We start from the raw sequence: 16928 nt of genomic DNA on the forward strand, positions 1-16928 counted from the left end.
TCTTCTAACAGAATAAGCCAGCAGAATAGCAAGAAAATGTGAAAATTGATTTTATGTGAAATCATTTTGAAATAGTTCCATAGTTATTAAATATAAAATTCACATTTGACACATAAAATTTTACGGAATTATCACTTGATGAAAAATAACAATCAAAGTGAAATGCATGCGCACATGCTCATATTCACAAATGCACATACAAACTCACATGCACACATTTATAACATATAAATGTAGGTGTGTAAACCACCACTCAGGTGATATGACTAATTCAGTGCTTATATTTTTGTGGATAAGAATGAGTAAACAAGGGCTGGGGTTGTGGCTTAGTGGTAGAGCACTTGCCTCACATGTATGAATTCCTAGTTTCGATCCCCAGCACGACGTAAATAAATGAATTAAATAAAGGCATCGTGTCCATCTACAACTAAAAACAAATTTTTTAAAAAGAATGAGAGGCAAAACAGAGCCAGGATGCACTGGAGTATCTGCTCATGAGCAGGAAGGGGCTGACAGCTGGAAAACACCCAGCAACTATTGCAGCTGTGTTCACCAAGAACCTGCTGGGATTAGACAAAAGAGTCACACAAACCTGAAAGATGCAGGAAAGTGTGTACAAAGAGACAAAGGTGCTCACCAGGAGGTGAATGGTTTTGGTGGCCTTGGACTCGGGGGAGGACCTGGGGGAGCTGCTCTTATGAACATGCTGCATTCTCTGCTTGTGCCTGTGCAGGATGAGCACCATGGAGCTGCTGGCCCAGAGCATGAGTCCCCCACACACGACATCAGGGAATGTCACCAGTGCTGCAAAGAGTGAGTCTGTGGTTATGTCAGGACGAATGGCAGAACAGTATCCAAAATCTTTTAGGTCTGTTATTGTTGTGTTGCTCCATTTTCCAGTCATGTATATGAGAACAATAATATTTATAAGCATATACAGAATCCAGCTCAGGTGTATGAAGGATCCAATGTACCTGGGAGCTTTCACTTTAAGTCCTGCCCATCTAGAGTCCTTGGGGCTGATGGTGATGACCTAGAAGACACTCAGGAGACACATGGTTACACACCCCTGCCCACCCTTAAAACATAGAAAAGCAGTTTGCATTTAATATTACCAAGGGAAAATTTGAAAATGAAATCTGCCATTGTGTGGGGAACTCCTTTACACAGGAGAGTTAACAAGTTGGCCACAATCAAGTGCTGAAGAATCAAGTCTGTGTGTCTTACCCTGCACCCAGTGAAGTAAAGGACCAGGTAATGGAGGAGAAGAGAGGAATTGCCCAGAGCTCCAACCACAGTCTGTGCCAGGAAGATGATGCCTACAGCCACATCACTGCCTGCCATCCTGCCAGTTCCCTGCTGTCCCATCTAGAGGGTCCTGCAGAAAGAGGAAGCCTGGGCTGCACATATCCTTTCAACCAAAACCCATAATTGCCCACTCTCCTGAGGTTCCACTGTGAAAATCTACTTAAAGTTTTTCATTTACTAGGCTATTTCTAAATGATTTCTATACATTTTTAAAACATGAATGATGCACACTTTGCTGCTATGTAGGGAACACATGTGGTGAGACTTCATGGATCTTCAGAACCTAGGGTAGGTGCTGAGATGACTTTCTATAATGACCAGGAACTTGAACCTTCAGCGGTTAAGTGTCTATCCAAATTCAAATCCTGATTAGGGACATGGAAAGGTCTTGCAGTTGGCTGAGTGGAAACAGAGATTTCAGTGAACCACCATCCTAAAGGCTTTTCATCTGTGTTCTTCAAACAATCTAGTTCTATATTTACTTTTGTTTTTCAACATTCCTATTATATGCTAAATTCATAGTATTTTATAATTTCTTATTGTAATATGTTTTGATGCTTATAATGACTATAGAATACTATAGGCTGATATCTATTATTATTAGGAAATACTTAGATATTTTAATATCTGCAGATGCACTGAGGGAACTAAAGCACTGCAGACAGCTGCCACGTGGTGATTTACGTGCAATAGGCAGAACTGACTCCATATCAGGGCAGCTATCCCGTGACTCACAAGGCTGTGTGTTAGGAATAAAGAGCAACAGCACCTATCACAGGAATTTGTGACAACCTCATGCCATGCCAAGCTTTAGGACACAAGGCACCAACATCCGATAAGAGAGTGTAGAGTAGAAACAAAGTGTTACTGATTTCAGATGATACATGCATGGATTAGTTAACACCTGAGTTAAGCAAAACTGTTATCACAGAGCAAGATTGGTGAGTGATATTACACTATGCAATGTGGCCTAGGTACAGACTGAAGCCTTGTGCTTTTAAAAAACTGCAATAATTAATTTTCAATTTAGAGATCAAATTAGAAGATTTATTCTTTAGCACACTTTTATGTTCATGTAAAACTGAGCGGAAGGTGAAGAGATCTTCCACGTGCCCCCACCACAATGCAGGTCTGCTCCATGGTCATACCCTAAACCATGGTGCATTAGTTACCATGCAGAGAATGTTTTTAAACAGAAGCAGGGTGATATATATCTGGCAGATAATGCTGGAATACCCATGATAATTTAGCTCCTTTTTCATACACGTTGCTTACCAGGCTAAGATGTAAATAGCCTCACCATTACAATAGGGCACTGATGGTTTCAGGACTGTCTGCATTAACTGCATCATGCCCAGAGTCACAGAAAACATTCAGCTCAAGCATCACCATCAATCACTTCCCACACAGGGCTAGAAAATTCCTGTGAACTTTCTACTCCATACAACAGGCACGAAGAGACTCTTCGTTCATCTCTAGAATCCAGGCTAGGATTCTTTTCATGGAGGCTGAACAGGAGACTGATTTTAAAACAATCTCCTTCTGCACCTTGAGAATCAGTTGTCAGTTTTACTTGGATTAAACCACACCAATCACTGTCAGTGAGGATCACATTAGTTAAATTAGGAGCTGTAAGTAAGGAACTGGGGCTGGGGTTGGAAACCCATTTATATTTTCTGTCTTGAGTCCATTCTTTAGCAACTGTTCTACTTTCTCGGTGGCTCTGAAATGCTATTGGATTCAATCCAGAGTTCCCTGATATTACGTGATCACTTACCCAGACTCCTGAGATGGTCTTTTCTCCCAGATGCTGCTCTCACACTGCCATTGCCTTACTCACAGGCTTTCTCTTTACCAGGATGGTGACCGCAGTGCAGAGGCCTCTGTGAATAAGAACCTACTGCAAGGAGGCTGCCAGCTTTTGAGATATGAGTATCAGACTCTGTGACCTCCCCTCCCCTCAGACCTGCTGTCATCACTGTGTCTCTAGTAGCAATGGACATACAGGTTTGGGAATTTGAGGACACTGCTGAAAACTGTCTTCCCAAGGGACACTTACCAAAAACAAGTATAGTTACCTTTAAAAATTGTGCACCATTTTTATGTGCAGGATTTTCAGTAATTAGTGCTTTGTTGCTCTGGTAAGAAACAGAAAGTATTAGTTGAAATTGACTCTGTTTTTTATTTATTTTTATTCTAATTAGTTATAAATTACAGCAGAATCAATTACACTTCATATTACATATGTAGAGCACAATTTTTCATATCTCTGGTTGTATACAAAGTATAGTCACACCATTCATGTCTTCATGCATGTGCTTAGGGTAATGATGTCTATTTCATTCCACCATCTTTTCTACCCCCATGCCCCTCCCTCCCCCTCTGATCCTTTTGCCCTATCTAGAATTTATCTATTCCCCCCAAGCTCCCCACCTACCTCCATTATAAATCAGCATCCTTATATCAGAGAAAACATTCAGCATTTGTTTTTTGGAGGGATTGGCTAACTTCACTTAGCATTATATTCTCCAACTCCATCGATTTATCTGCAAATGCCATGATTTTATTCTCTTTTAATGCTGAGTAATATTCCATTGTGTGTATGTATGCCAAAGTTTTTCTATCCATTCATCTATTGAAGGGCATATGGGTTGGTTCCACAATTTAGCTATTGTGAAATGTGTTGCTATAAACATTAATGTGGCTGAATCTCTGTAGTATGCTGTTTTTAAGACCTTTGGATATAAACTGAAGAGTGGGATAACTGGGTCAAATGATGGTTCCATTTCAAGTTTTCTAAAGATTCTTCATACTGCTTTCCATATTGACTGCGCCAATTTGCAGTTCCACCAGAAATGTATGAGTGTACCTTTTTCCCCTACATCCTCGCCAACACTTATTGTTGTTTGCATTCTTGATAACTGCCATTCTGACTGGAGAGAGATGAAATCTTAGAGTAGTTTTGATTTGCATTTCTCTAATTGCTAGAGATGCTAAACATATATATATATATATATATATATATATATATATATATATATATTTCTTCTGAGAAGTGTCTGTTCAGTTACTTGGCCCATTTATTGATTGGGTTATTTGTGTTAAGGTTTCTGAGTGATTTATATATCCTAGAGATTAGTGCTGTATCTGATGTGCTTGTGGTAAAGATTTGTTTCTCTTCTGTAGGCTCTCTATTCACCTCAATGATTGTTTCTTTTTCTGAGAAGAAACTTTTTAGTTTGAATCCATCCCATTTATTGATTTTTGGTTTTAATTCTTGTACTATAGGAGTCTTATTAAGGAAGTTGGGGCCTAATCTGACATGATGGAGATTTGGGCCTACTTTTTCTTCCATTAGGCACAGAATCTCTTGTTTAATTCCTAGGTTCTTGATCCACTTTGAGTTGAGTTTTGTGCATGATGAGAAATAGAGGTTTAATTGCATTTTGTTACATGTGATTCTCAGTATTCTAAGCACCATTTGTTTAAGTGGCTATCTTTTCTCCAATATATGTTTTTGGTGCCTTTGTCTAATATAAGATAACTGTAGTTATGTGAGTTAGTCTCTGTGTCTTCTATTCTGTACCATTGATCTACAGGTATATGTGGGTGCTGATATCATGTCATTTTTGTTACTATGGCTCTATAGTATAATTTAAGGTCTGGAATAGTAAAGCCACCAGCTTCACTCTTCTTGCTAGGGATTGCTTTAGCTATTCTGGGTTTTTGATTTTTCTAGATGAATTTCATGATTGCTTTTTCTACTTTTATGAGGCATTTCATTGGGATTTTCATTGATATTGCATTGAATCTGTATAGTGCTTTTGGTAGTATGGTCTTTTTGACAATATAAATTCTGTCTATCCAAGATCAAGGTAGATCTTTCCATCTTCTAAGGTCTTCATTAATTTCTTTGTTTAGCGTTCTGTAGTTTTCATTGTAGAGGTCTTTCACCTCTAATTGATTCCAAGTATTTTTTTGTATTTTATTTTGAGTCTATTGTAAATGGCATGGTTTTCCTAGTTTCTCTTTTGAGGATTTGTCACTGATATATGGAAATGCCTTTGATTTATGGGTATTGATTTTAAATCCTGCTACTTTGCTGAATTCATTTATTAGCTCTAGAACATTTCTGGTAAAATGTTTTGGGTCTTCTAGGATAGAATCATATTGTTGGCAGATAGTGATATTTTAGGTTCTTCTTTTTCTATTCATATCCCTTTAATTTCCTTCATCTGTCTAATTGCTTTGGCCAGTGTTTCAAGAACTATGTTAAATAGAAGTGGTGAAAAAGGTCATCCTGTCTTGTTCCACTTTTTAGAGGGAATGCTTTCAATATTTCTTCATTGAGAATGATGTTGTCCTGGGGCCTGGCATAGATAGCTTTTACATTGTGGAGATATTCTCCTGATATCCCTAGTTTTTCTAGTGTTTTGAATATGAAGGGGTGCTGTATTTTGTCAAATGTTTTCTCTGCATTTCTTGAGATGATCATTTGATTTTTATCTTTGAGTTTATTGATGTGATGAATTACATATATCGATTTCCGTATTTTGAGCCAACCTTGCATCTCTGGGATGAACCCTACTTGATTGTGGTGCACTGTCTTTTTGATATGTTTTTGTATTCGTTTTGCCACAGATTTACTTCTCAACTATACCTTGGGGAAGCAGGGCAGTGGGGAAGACTCTATATCATCTTCCCAGATCCTAAAACCAGGCTAGAGCTGATTGCCTTCTGTTGGATTTCCCTAGGGGTATATCCTGAAATGCACACTCTGTTCCTCTTTTGCCAGCTCTGAAGAAGGGCCAGCTGTCTAGTGGAGAAGATTTCACTCACTCTTCACTGGGGAGTGCTCAGAGAGGGAAGTGAGGCAGGTGGAGCATCTGGAGTGCTTGGTGGAAAGTCGGGCTGGCCCATGGACAAGGGGCCCCATCAGCTAGTGGGCAGACCTGTAGAGGAGCCCTCATAGTTATCAGTAGTGCTCAAAACTTCCCATTGCTGCTCACGCTCTCCTAACCACTCACTGCACCTCATCCTCAGTGTTGAAGATGGCACAAGAGGAAGAGGACTCTTGGTCAGTGGGCCACCAACTGTTTATACAATACATTTTTCTCTCCTGCATGGAAAAACAGGAAGCCCTCACTACTGTTCCCCACTGGGGAAGAAGAATACACATAAAGGGGAAATGGAATTTCTTAACCCTGAATTCTGGCTATTTTTTGTTTGTTTGTTTGTTTGTTTTACTCCTCAGTGGGGAGTTGTCAAAAATCAAAGCTTTTGCAAGAGATTAAGATTAAAACCCTCCTATTCTGCAATCTTTGCTAAATCACTCCACCTAAAGTGTTATATTTTAAAAATGTCAAAACAAACAAAAAGACAAAACACAAAAAACACTTCATCAGCAAAACATTAACCTAGGTGTGTATGAGCTCAAAAAACAAAATAGAACTTCATGATGTGGGAAAGAGCAATAATAAAATAGATATTGAAAAATGCATCCTGGTTCTGTCACAGATGTAAGAATAGCCAAACTCGAGTTTTGGATATCAGTTGTTATGGATTTTAGCCAAATCATCTTCTTTTTGGTCTGTAGAAATTGCTTTAGTTAATCTTTCTGGACTCCAAATCGGCTGCTGTTCTCCCTGTGGAAACACATAAACAGACCTCCGACTCCAGACAATCACTGGGTCAGGACCTTAGTTAATCTCTCTGGAATCCAAATTGGCTGCTGTTCTCCCTGTGGAAACACACAAACAGACCCCCAACTCCAGACAACTACTGGGTCAGGAACTTTCCATTGTCCTGTTAGAATATCCTTCCAAAGTACTTTGGGCTTATGTACATTTTTTGGACACATATGCCTTTCCGCAGCACTAAGTCCTGATGAATCCAAATTTTAAAAGTTTAGAGTAAAAAGGGTTATTTTAAGTTTATCTTTGGGGAATATATACCCCTTCCCAATTCCCTCTTTTTGCTTTAATAAGTACATTTTAATAGTTTGATGAGCTGTTTCAACTATGCCTTGTCCCTGTGGATTGTATGGGATTCCTGTTATATGAGTAATGCCAAATGATGAGCAAAATTGTTTAAAAGAGGTAGAAATATAAACAGGGGCATTATCTGTTTTTAACTGTTTTGGAATGCCCACAGTGGCAAAATTTTGTAAGCAATGAGCTATAATATCTTTAGTTTTTTCTCCGGCATGAAGGGAGGCCATCAAAAATCCAGAAGAAGTATCAACTGTAACATGCAAATATTTTAATTTTCCAAATTCTGGCAAGTGTGTGACGTCCATCTGCCAAATATGGTTAGGTATCAGTCCTCTAGAATTGACTCCAAGATTAAATTGTGGTAAAAAGGTCACACAATTTTGACATTGTTTTATTATTTGTCTAGCTTGTTCCTTAGTTATTTTAAAATGCTTTTGTAAAGTATTAGCATTGACATGGAACTTTTAATGAAAATTTATAGCTTCTTCTAGTGCAGAGAAAATATGTATGTCATGTGTAGTTTTATCTGCTAAATCATTGCCCAAACTAAGCACTCCAGGCAATCCTGTATGTGCCCTGATATGTCCTATAAAGAATGGATCTTTTCTGTCCCAGATTAGACTTTGTATAGTGGAAAGCAAAGAGAAAACAGTAGAGGAAGGGGAAATCCTACCAGCATCTTCAAGGGATACTATAGCATTAACAATATACTGACTATCGGAAAATAAATTAAATACAGAATCTTTAAACATCACAAAAGCTTGTAATACTGCATTAATCTCTACCTTTTGAGCTGACTGTTTGGGTACTAAAAATGTAAAAGTTTGATCAGCTGTAACTATTTCTGCTGTACCACTATTTGACCCATCAGTGAATATATTTGGAGCATTCATGATAGGTGTTTTTCTTGTCATTTTTGGAAAAATTACAGGATGCAATGACCAAAAAGACAATAAAGGATTAGATGGTAAGTGGTTATCAAATGAAATATTAGATTTGCACATGATTATTGCCCAAGTATTTAACTCATTAGCTAACTCATCAATTTGATTCATAGTGTATGGAGTAATAATTTTATTGGGAGAAATTCCAAACACTCCCTTTGCTGCTTTTATTCCTTTGAGTATTAATTGTCCTACAGCCTCAGGATACCTAGTAAGAATAGTGTTAGGAGAATAAGATAAATGTATCCATAATAATGGACCTCCTTGCCAAAATACTCCTGTAGGAATATTTTTTGTTGGTAGTACAATAAATAATAAAGGCAAACTTATATCAATTCTACCTAAATGCATATTTTGCATATATGTTTCAATGATTTTTAATGGCTTTCTTGCTTCTGGCGTTAACATGCGTGGTGAATTTGGATCTGATGGACCTTTTAGGATATCAAATAAAGGTCCCAACTCTCCTGTTGGTATACCTAGATAAGGCCTTATCCAATTTTTGTCTCCTAATAACTTGTGAAAGTCGTTAAGTGATTTGAGTTGATCTACTCGTATTTGAATTTTTGGTGGACAGACCATGGTTGAGGATAATAGAACTCCTAAATAATTAATTGGAAAATTTAATTGTACTTTATCTATTGCTATCTCTAGATTATAATATTTTATAAGTTTGTAAGTGTGGCATAACATTCTAACAATTTGTTTTTATCTTTGTGTGCTAATAATACATCATCCATATAGTGAAATATTTGTAGTTCAGGATTTTGATTTCTAAGTGGCTGGATTACTTTGTTAACATAAATTTGACACATAGTTGGGCTGTTAGCCATCCCTTGAGGGAGTACTTTCCATTCATATCTCTCATCAGGACCTTCATGATTCAGTGCAGGGATAGTAAATGCAAAACATGGACTATCCTCAGGATGAATTGGAATTGAAAAAAAAAAACAATCTTTAATATCTATAACTAAAACATACCAGGTTTTTGGCAAAGCAGACAATTGAGGAATCCCTGATTGAGCAGGTCCCATAATAACCATCTCATTATTAATGGCTCTTAAATCTTGCAATAATATCCATTTACCAGATTTCTTTTTGATGACAGAAATGGGAGTATTATCGGGAGATACAGAAGGTTGTATATGTCCTTCCACTAATTGTTGTTTGACCAGTTCATGGGCTGCTTTTATCTTTTCTTTAGTCAGGGCCCACTGAGGAACCCATACCCGGTCTTTCTGATTTCCAAGTAATTTTTATTGTCTCAGTGACCCCTCCTGAAAATCCAATCCATGTCTGTCTGTTCCTTGATCTATTTGTATTGGTGCTGCTCTACCTTGTTCTTGTTCTCGTAATATTTTTCCTTTCATAAAACCTTGTCTAGCCATAATAGTGGACACATTTGAATTTATGTTATTTGTTATTGTTAGTCCTAATTGATTAGGGCATCTCATCCCCATAAATTTATGGGAAGATGATCCAATACATATGGCTGTATTGTTCCCTTATATCCTTCAGGATCCTCCCAATCTAATACCATTGCACTTCTATGGGGATTAGTTGCCACTCCTAGGCCTTGAATCATTTGAGTGACTTGTTGTAACAGCCAATATTTTGGCCATTCTTGACGAGAGATTATGCTAAGTTCTGCACCTGTATCCAGTAGTCCATTAAATTCGTGTCCTTGAATAGTTAGTTTTAGCATGGGGCAGAATCTAAATTTAAAGACAGCATAGCCCAATCTACACCTGTGCAGCCTGATCCCCTGGAACCTCTTTCTACAGTCCGACCGGAAAATTTATCATGTAGGCTGGGTATTATTAATAACTGTGGTATTCTATCTCCTGGTGAAATTACTGATATACCTCTTGGAGAACTGGCTATAAATTTTACTTCACCTTCATAATCGGGATCAATTACTCCAGGACTTATCATAAGTCCTTTTAGAGTAGAAGAACTGCATCCCAATAATAAGCCTACTGTTCCTTTGGGAAGAGGCCCTTTTATCCCTGTGGGAATGATTTGAACTCCCACCTCTGGAGTTAGTACTGTTCTGGTGGAGGCACAGATGTCCAATCCTGTGCTTTCTCTGGTTTGTCTAGTGAGGGATCTACCTGGGCACTACCCTGATGGTGTTGCTGGGTTCCTCCAGTGCCCTGTATATTTGTGGTCGTGGGCTCCGGAGCATTGGTCCCCCCTGTCCATTTTTTGGCTTGGAGCTCGATGCCTTTCTCCACGATATCGTGGATAGACACCTAGTCATTGTTTGATTTTTGATAATGGAGTACCCTCTATGGTGGTTTGAGAATGGCATTCATTAGCCCAATGTCTCCTTCTACGGCATTGTGAGCAAATACTCAGTATTCTACTCCTTTGATACCTAGTTTTGTTAAACCCTCCTCCTATGGGGCAATTCCTTTTAAAATGTCCTGTTTGTTCACAATTGTAGCATGTTTTTGGCCTGGCATCTAAACCTGTTTACTGCAGCTGCTACAATTCCCTTGTTCTAAAGCCTATTGTACAGCAGCTGCCAAGACTTGCCCTTGTTCATTAATGTCTCTACATAATTTAATATATGTGTTTAAATCTTGATGTTTCCATGGTCTAATGACTTCTCCACACCAACAATTTGCTTGCTTATAAGCCAGTTGTTTTATTAATGGCATTGCTTGTTCTGTATTCCCAAAAACTCTGGTAGCTGTTTGAATAAGCCAATCTATAAATTCAGTGTAAGGTTCATTAGCTCCTTGTATTACCTTAGATAATTGAACTTGTAAACCTCCATGTCCTTGTAAAGTCTTCCATGATCTAACTGCATCTACAGCAATTTGTAAGTATATTGCAGGATCATATGCAATTTGTTGCTGCTGATCCTCATAAGGTCCCTTTCCTAACAACATATCTAGATTTCTTTGAGGATAACCAGCTGCTGCATTTCGCCTAGCCATCTCCTTGCAAAATTCCTCATTGGCAACCTTCCATAACAGATATTGTCCTCCATTTAGCACAGCATTACACATACTAGTCCAATCTGCTGGCGTCATGTCCAAGTTGGTAATGGATTTGACCATGCTTACAGTGAAGGGTGCTTGAGGACCATAGTATGTTACAGCCTCTTAGATGCTTCACTGTTTTGAAATCTAAAGCATGGTGAATTTGCTTCCTTCCTGCCTGCTCAAATACAGGGCATGCTAATATTTGAGATCCTGTCTCAGGATCCCATCTATCAACTGTGGGGGTTGGGGGTCTCCCAGCATATGGAGGTGGCGCTGTTGGCTGGACACTTACACCCCCTGGTGATAGGAAGGTGTTAGTAGCAGTCTCCTATTGTAACTTTTCCCCTGATGGCATTTTCTTCTCTAAACTTTCTTCCTCTGTCTGACTAGCTTGAGAGACCTTCTCTTTTACTTGAATTTTTTTCTCTGTCTCACTAGCTCGAGAGACCTTCTCTTTTACTTGAATCAATATGTCTTCTCCTTCCTCTACCATTGTCTGAACTAAAGACTTTGGACTAAGCAAACAAGATACCAATGCCCACAATGGCAGAGTTCCTGGGCTTTTCTTTACTATTCTTTTTAAATCTTCACCATCATGGTTCCATTGTGATATATTTAACAACTCCCCTTTAATAAGCCTTGGGCTACATTTTTGTATTGTATCAGTGTATGCCCTGACTGCTCTTGATTTTACTGGGATACCTCCTTCCTCTAACAATTTACTTAACACTCTTTTGGTTTGTTTTTTTTTACTAATTTCTGATCCCATATTTCTACTATAATACAAGCCAACAAGATAACACCAAACAAAACCGAAAAAGAGTAGAAACAAAATGGAACAACATAAAATCATTATATAGCCTTCTATCTCCTGAAATGTCCATCCATCCTTTCTCCCTATCTGTTCCTCAGACGCAAATAGTTTTCCCTCAGATGTGAGCGGTTATTCTTCCATCTCACCCATCTCCAGGAACAGGCAACTGAAAACAAAAGCGAAACAAAACCAAAGAAGAATCTTAAAATGGCTACCCATCCTCTCGCCTTGCCCTCAGGGGCGAGCAGTGTACCTTATCACTTATCCTCAGTTGTTCCCTGTGCAGGCCACCAAATGCCACAGTCTGGCTGGGCACAATTCACGAGCCACTTGTCAAGCAGAAATGAACTTTATTTTCAGAACACACACGCAGCACCACACCTATAAGCTCTTCAAGAATTCCCTCAGAGCCCAACTGCCACCACCAGCTTCTGGGGAGCATCTCAACCCCCCACTCCTCCTAGTGTTGAGGCTGATTGGCTGGGTCACATGGGTGGAGCCAAAAGAGTCCCCCAATGAGCGGCTCCATGGTCTGAAAGGGCGGGGAAACAGCCCAATGAGCATCACCACAGAGGAGCCAATCAGCTGGCAGCTGGAAGTTTTCTGGGGCCATGGTGAGCCAATCAGCTGGAAGATTGCTGGGGCTGCTGTGAGCCAAACAGCTGGAAGTTTGCTGGGACCCCTTCAGCTGTGGCTGTCAACATGGTGCCACCAGACCAGATTATGAGCACAGGAAATACCAACAGTGCTGCAAACAATGCTTCTGTGATTTTGCTATGATATATGTAAGGAGAGTATCCATAAGCTCTTTTCTCGGTGAGGCTTTCACTTCTCCATTTGGTAAGGGGATAAAGAGGAAAATGGAATTTATCACCATGTAGAGGATCCAGCAGAAGGAAATGAAGAAGCCAATCTACTTTGGAACTTTTCCTTTGAGATCCTTCCAGCAGGAATTCATGGGCTGATTGTGATATGCTGGAAGATGCTCAAGATGCAGGTAATGCCAATGGACACACTCTTGCACACTCACTGATTGTACAAAATTCTTTTCCATCTAAAGTCGCTGAAGAAATATTTCAGGCCAAAAGCTATCCTTGTCCTGGGAATTCAACTAGTGAGAATGATTGAGACAATTGGCTATAAAGGTACTTGAGAATCAGATCTTTGGGCCTTAATGAGCACTCATTACAGAAAAGGACTAGATAGAAGTAAAGAAGAGAGAACTTTGCCAGAAATCAAACTGTAGTAAGTGATTTAAACATCAGTGTATTACCACATCCCTGGAGTTCATGCAGTCATTTAGCACATTTTCCTTTAAGTTATGGAACAATAATACTGTAATATCTCATCTCACTCCAGTAAGAATGTCAGTTGTCAAGGATACAAGCAACAATATTTGTAGGCAAAAATATGGAGGGAAAGTGCACTCATTCACTGCTGGTGGGACTGAAAATTGGTGCAACCCCTGTAGAAAGCAGTACAGTGATTCTTCATAAAACTTGGAATGGAAACAACATTTGATGCATTTATCCCACTTTTTGGTCTATACTGAAAGGTCTTAAATCAGGATACCACAGCGATGTGGTCACATCAATTTTTATACCAGTTCACATAGCTAAAGTGCGGAACCAACTTAGATGCTCTTCAATAGATGAATGAATAGAGAAACTGTAATGTATGTTCACAATGGAATATTATTCAGCCTTAAAAGAAGAATGAATTTATAGCATTTGCAGGTAAATGGATGAACGTGGAGCATATCATGTGAAGTGAAATAAGCCAATCCAAAAAAATAAATCAAAGGCCAAATATTATCCCTGATATTTGTATGGTGTAAGAAATAAGGACCATTAGATTGGGCAGAGGGGAGTGTCAGAAGGGATGGGGCTATGTGGGTATAAAAGACAGTTGGATGATATAGACATTATTATCCTAAGTATGTGTATCTTTGCCCGAGTGCTGTGATTCTGCATTGTGAACCACAGAGAAATGAAAATCAGTGCTCCATTTGTGTACAATGAGTTGAAATGCATGCTGCTGTCATGTTTAACTAATTAGAACAAGTAATTTTTTAAAAAGATGCAGTGGGAAAAAATGCACACTGAGCCAACAGAAGCTATGTTTTGGGAAATGTATGGACTAGATTGTGCAACAACCCTAATACATGTTGAATCCCCAATTTCCAATAAGACTATTTGGGGATGGAGCCTGTGAGTAAGTAATACAAGGTAGTTGACACAAGAAGAACAAGGCCATAGTCCAAAAGGAGGGTGCCTTTATAAATAGAGGAGACATGCCACAGTCTGGCTGGGCACAAATAACCGAGCTGCAAAGTTTTCTCTCTCCCAAATGAAGAAAGAGTGAGAAAGTAGCCACCTGCAAACCAGGAGGAGAGCCTTCTCCAGACAATAACCTGACTTCAGCTCTCCAGCACTGTAAGGTAAATTTATTTTTTAAGCCATTGAAGATTGATGTTTTGTTAGGTTAATCTGAGCTGGCAAATTCAATGGGAAACCAGAAGAAAGGTATTGCAAGAGCCAAATAAGGCAAATGTTTTGAGAAGAAAGATGTCACTTAGTGTTGGTTTGGAATTCACTAAAATTGGGTGAATAACATTCCTTATTTAGAAAAAAAATGCTTTTACATCATGATTACATTTTCTGCTTAGGCAAAGTTATATGATAGACACATCATGTGACATTTCAACAGAAGTTTGAAAATCTTTTAAAAGTTTCTTCCTAGATACTTTGATTTTCAAAAATTATTATTTTGAGTCATTCATCCACTAAATTTGTATTCTATTTATATATTCTTTTTTTCTCTGAAACTCCATAGTATCAGTAAATTTATAAATTTCTGTCTCAATTATTGTGGGAAAAAGTAAATTATGGTAATAGTCATTGTTATGAACAGAATGATTAATAATTTTTGTAATCAGACACAGTGTTAGGTGGCTTCCCAGGAGGCTGAAGCAGAAGTACCAAGTGGTTCTAGGAGCTGGAGCCCAGCCTGTGCAACATGACAGTCAACTCAAAATTATATATATATATATATATATATATATAAAAGAAAACATTCATCTTATGCACTTTTGGGAGAGCCAAGGACATCAAGATGCATGCATGATGTTATAGGAGATTGCCAAGACTTTTCAAAGACAAGTCAGCATTAAAATTAGGTGATGATATCCTAGGAAAAGCAATGAAAAGTGGGAGCACTGGGCAGAAAGCATGATTCAGTTTTTCAAGAATAAAGTGATATTGGGTGTTGATAGTGAAAAAGACCAAAATTTAATCACTACCTATGCAATGAATCAATTCTGAATGGATTTCTGATGTAAGTTTTAAAAAATAATGGAACCCTTATAATAAAAAGAACGTCTGTGGTCTTAAGTATGAGTGTCTATTGACAAGAATGAGCACATTAAGGATATATATATTTGTAATGACAAATTATGTCATATTAAATAAGACCTTGTTTTCATGAAGCACTGTACCTGCACTCCTGGATTGGGTGACAGTGAGAGAGTCCAGTGAGAGCGACATTTACAGAGAGCCCAAAAAGAAAAAAATGGGGAACACAATCCAACAAACCCTATGAGAATAGACATTATTCAATGGGTAATTTGGATGATACTCTAGTGTCTTGGTTAAGACCACTCCTGGTATCACACCCCAATAGAAGCAAAGTAGAAAAGGCAGGAACTACAGAGTTCTGATGAGGATGCAGATAAACTAGGAATCTTGTGCAGTGGCAGTGCATTCTGTAATTGGTACAGACATTTTTGAAAAGTCATAGATTCTACTAAGGAGATTCATACTACATGCCGACAATCCCACTCTACAAGTAGAACCCAAATACAATTTCTATTTTTATCTTAAAACACAAATTTTAGAATTTACATAGTACTCATAGTAATAAGAGGAAAGGCCACTCAGATATCTCCATTATTAGCCAAATGACTCAATAGACTGAGGGTCACACTATAAAATCCCATACTACAATGTCAACAAGTGCGAACATCATAACAAAAATCAGATGTACTTGGGAAAATATAAAATAATTTATCTGTCCAAATCCATGGGTTATAGTACAAAACAGGTAAAAGTCATTTCAACTCACATATGTTAGAACAGACAGAAAGCTGTACCTCAACAATGTCACTCCTACAAATTAACCAGGAGATGCCTGCTTGGGGGCTGTTGACTTCGCAGAGGCACAAGGGGTCTTCTGGGAAGCTGACAACATTCTGCTTTTTGATCTCTGTGTTGTACACTGAAGTGTGTTGCATTTGTGGAATTCTACTGAACTGTGCACTCAAGATTTCTGCATGTTTCTTTAATTAAAAAGAATAAGTACAAATTCCCAAAAACCTGAGCTAGGGAAAGGTCATTGTGGGAAAACTGTCTTCACAGGTTGAAATATACAGAGTCAGATGCCCACATGAAAACACAAACACAAGTCACTGAAGAATAACAAACATATAATACATATACATTACGCGTATACTCTATAATACATTTTGTGATGTGTGATTTCATCACACTGTTCTATCAGAGGTTGATGGCCAGTGTGTCATTGGTGGTTCTTCTTCCTGCCCAGAGGATTCTAATCCATCCTACAACTTAAAGACTCAAATAGTTAGTGAATAACAAAATACAGATACTCAGAAATATATTTACAAAAGGCAAAGCCCTTTATAGATATAGTCCACATGGGCTCTGGAACTAGAAAAAGAAAAGGCTCTGCTGGTTTATCTAAGGGGGTACATCAAAGGCAGCGATAAAGATTCAAGGGCAGAGTCTTGTTTTGTGATGTCTTGCCATCAGCATGTTGATTGACATCGTGGCAGGTCACACCATCTCAGGTGCTG

General features: G+C 38.5%; 1 pseudogene; it reads right to left on the reverse strand.

Annotated features, from left to right (window-relative positions):
• Nucleotides 1-442: 442 nt before the first annotated feature.
• On the reverse strand, nt 443-1344 carry LOC124107775 (vomeronasal type-1 receptor 4-like; annotated as a pseudogene).
• Between the last annotated feature and the right edge of the window lie 15584 nt (nt 1345-16928).

Source organism: Marmota monax, unplaced genomic scaffold, assembly GCF_021218885.2.
Source record: "Marmota monax isolate L192 unplaced genomic scaffold, Marmota_monax_Labrador192_F-V1.1 WCK01_AAM20220418_F8-fsc00160, whole genome shotgun sequence".
Classification (NCBI taxonomy): domain Eukaryota; kingdom Metazoa; phylum Chordata; class Mammalia; order Rodentia; family Sciuridae; genus Marmota; species Marmota monax.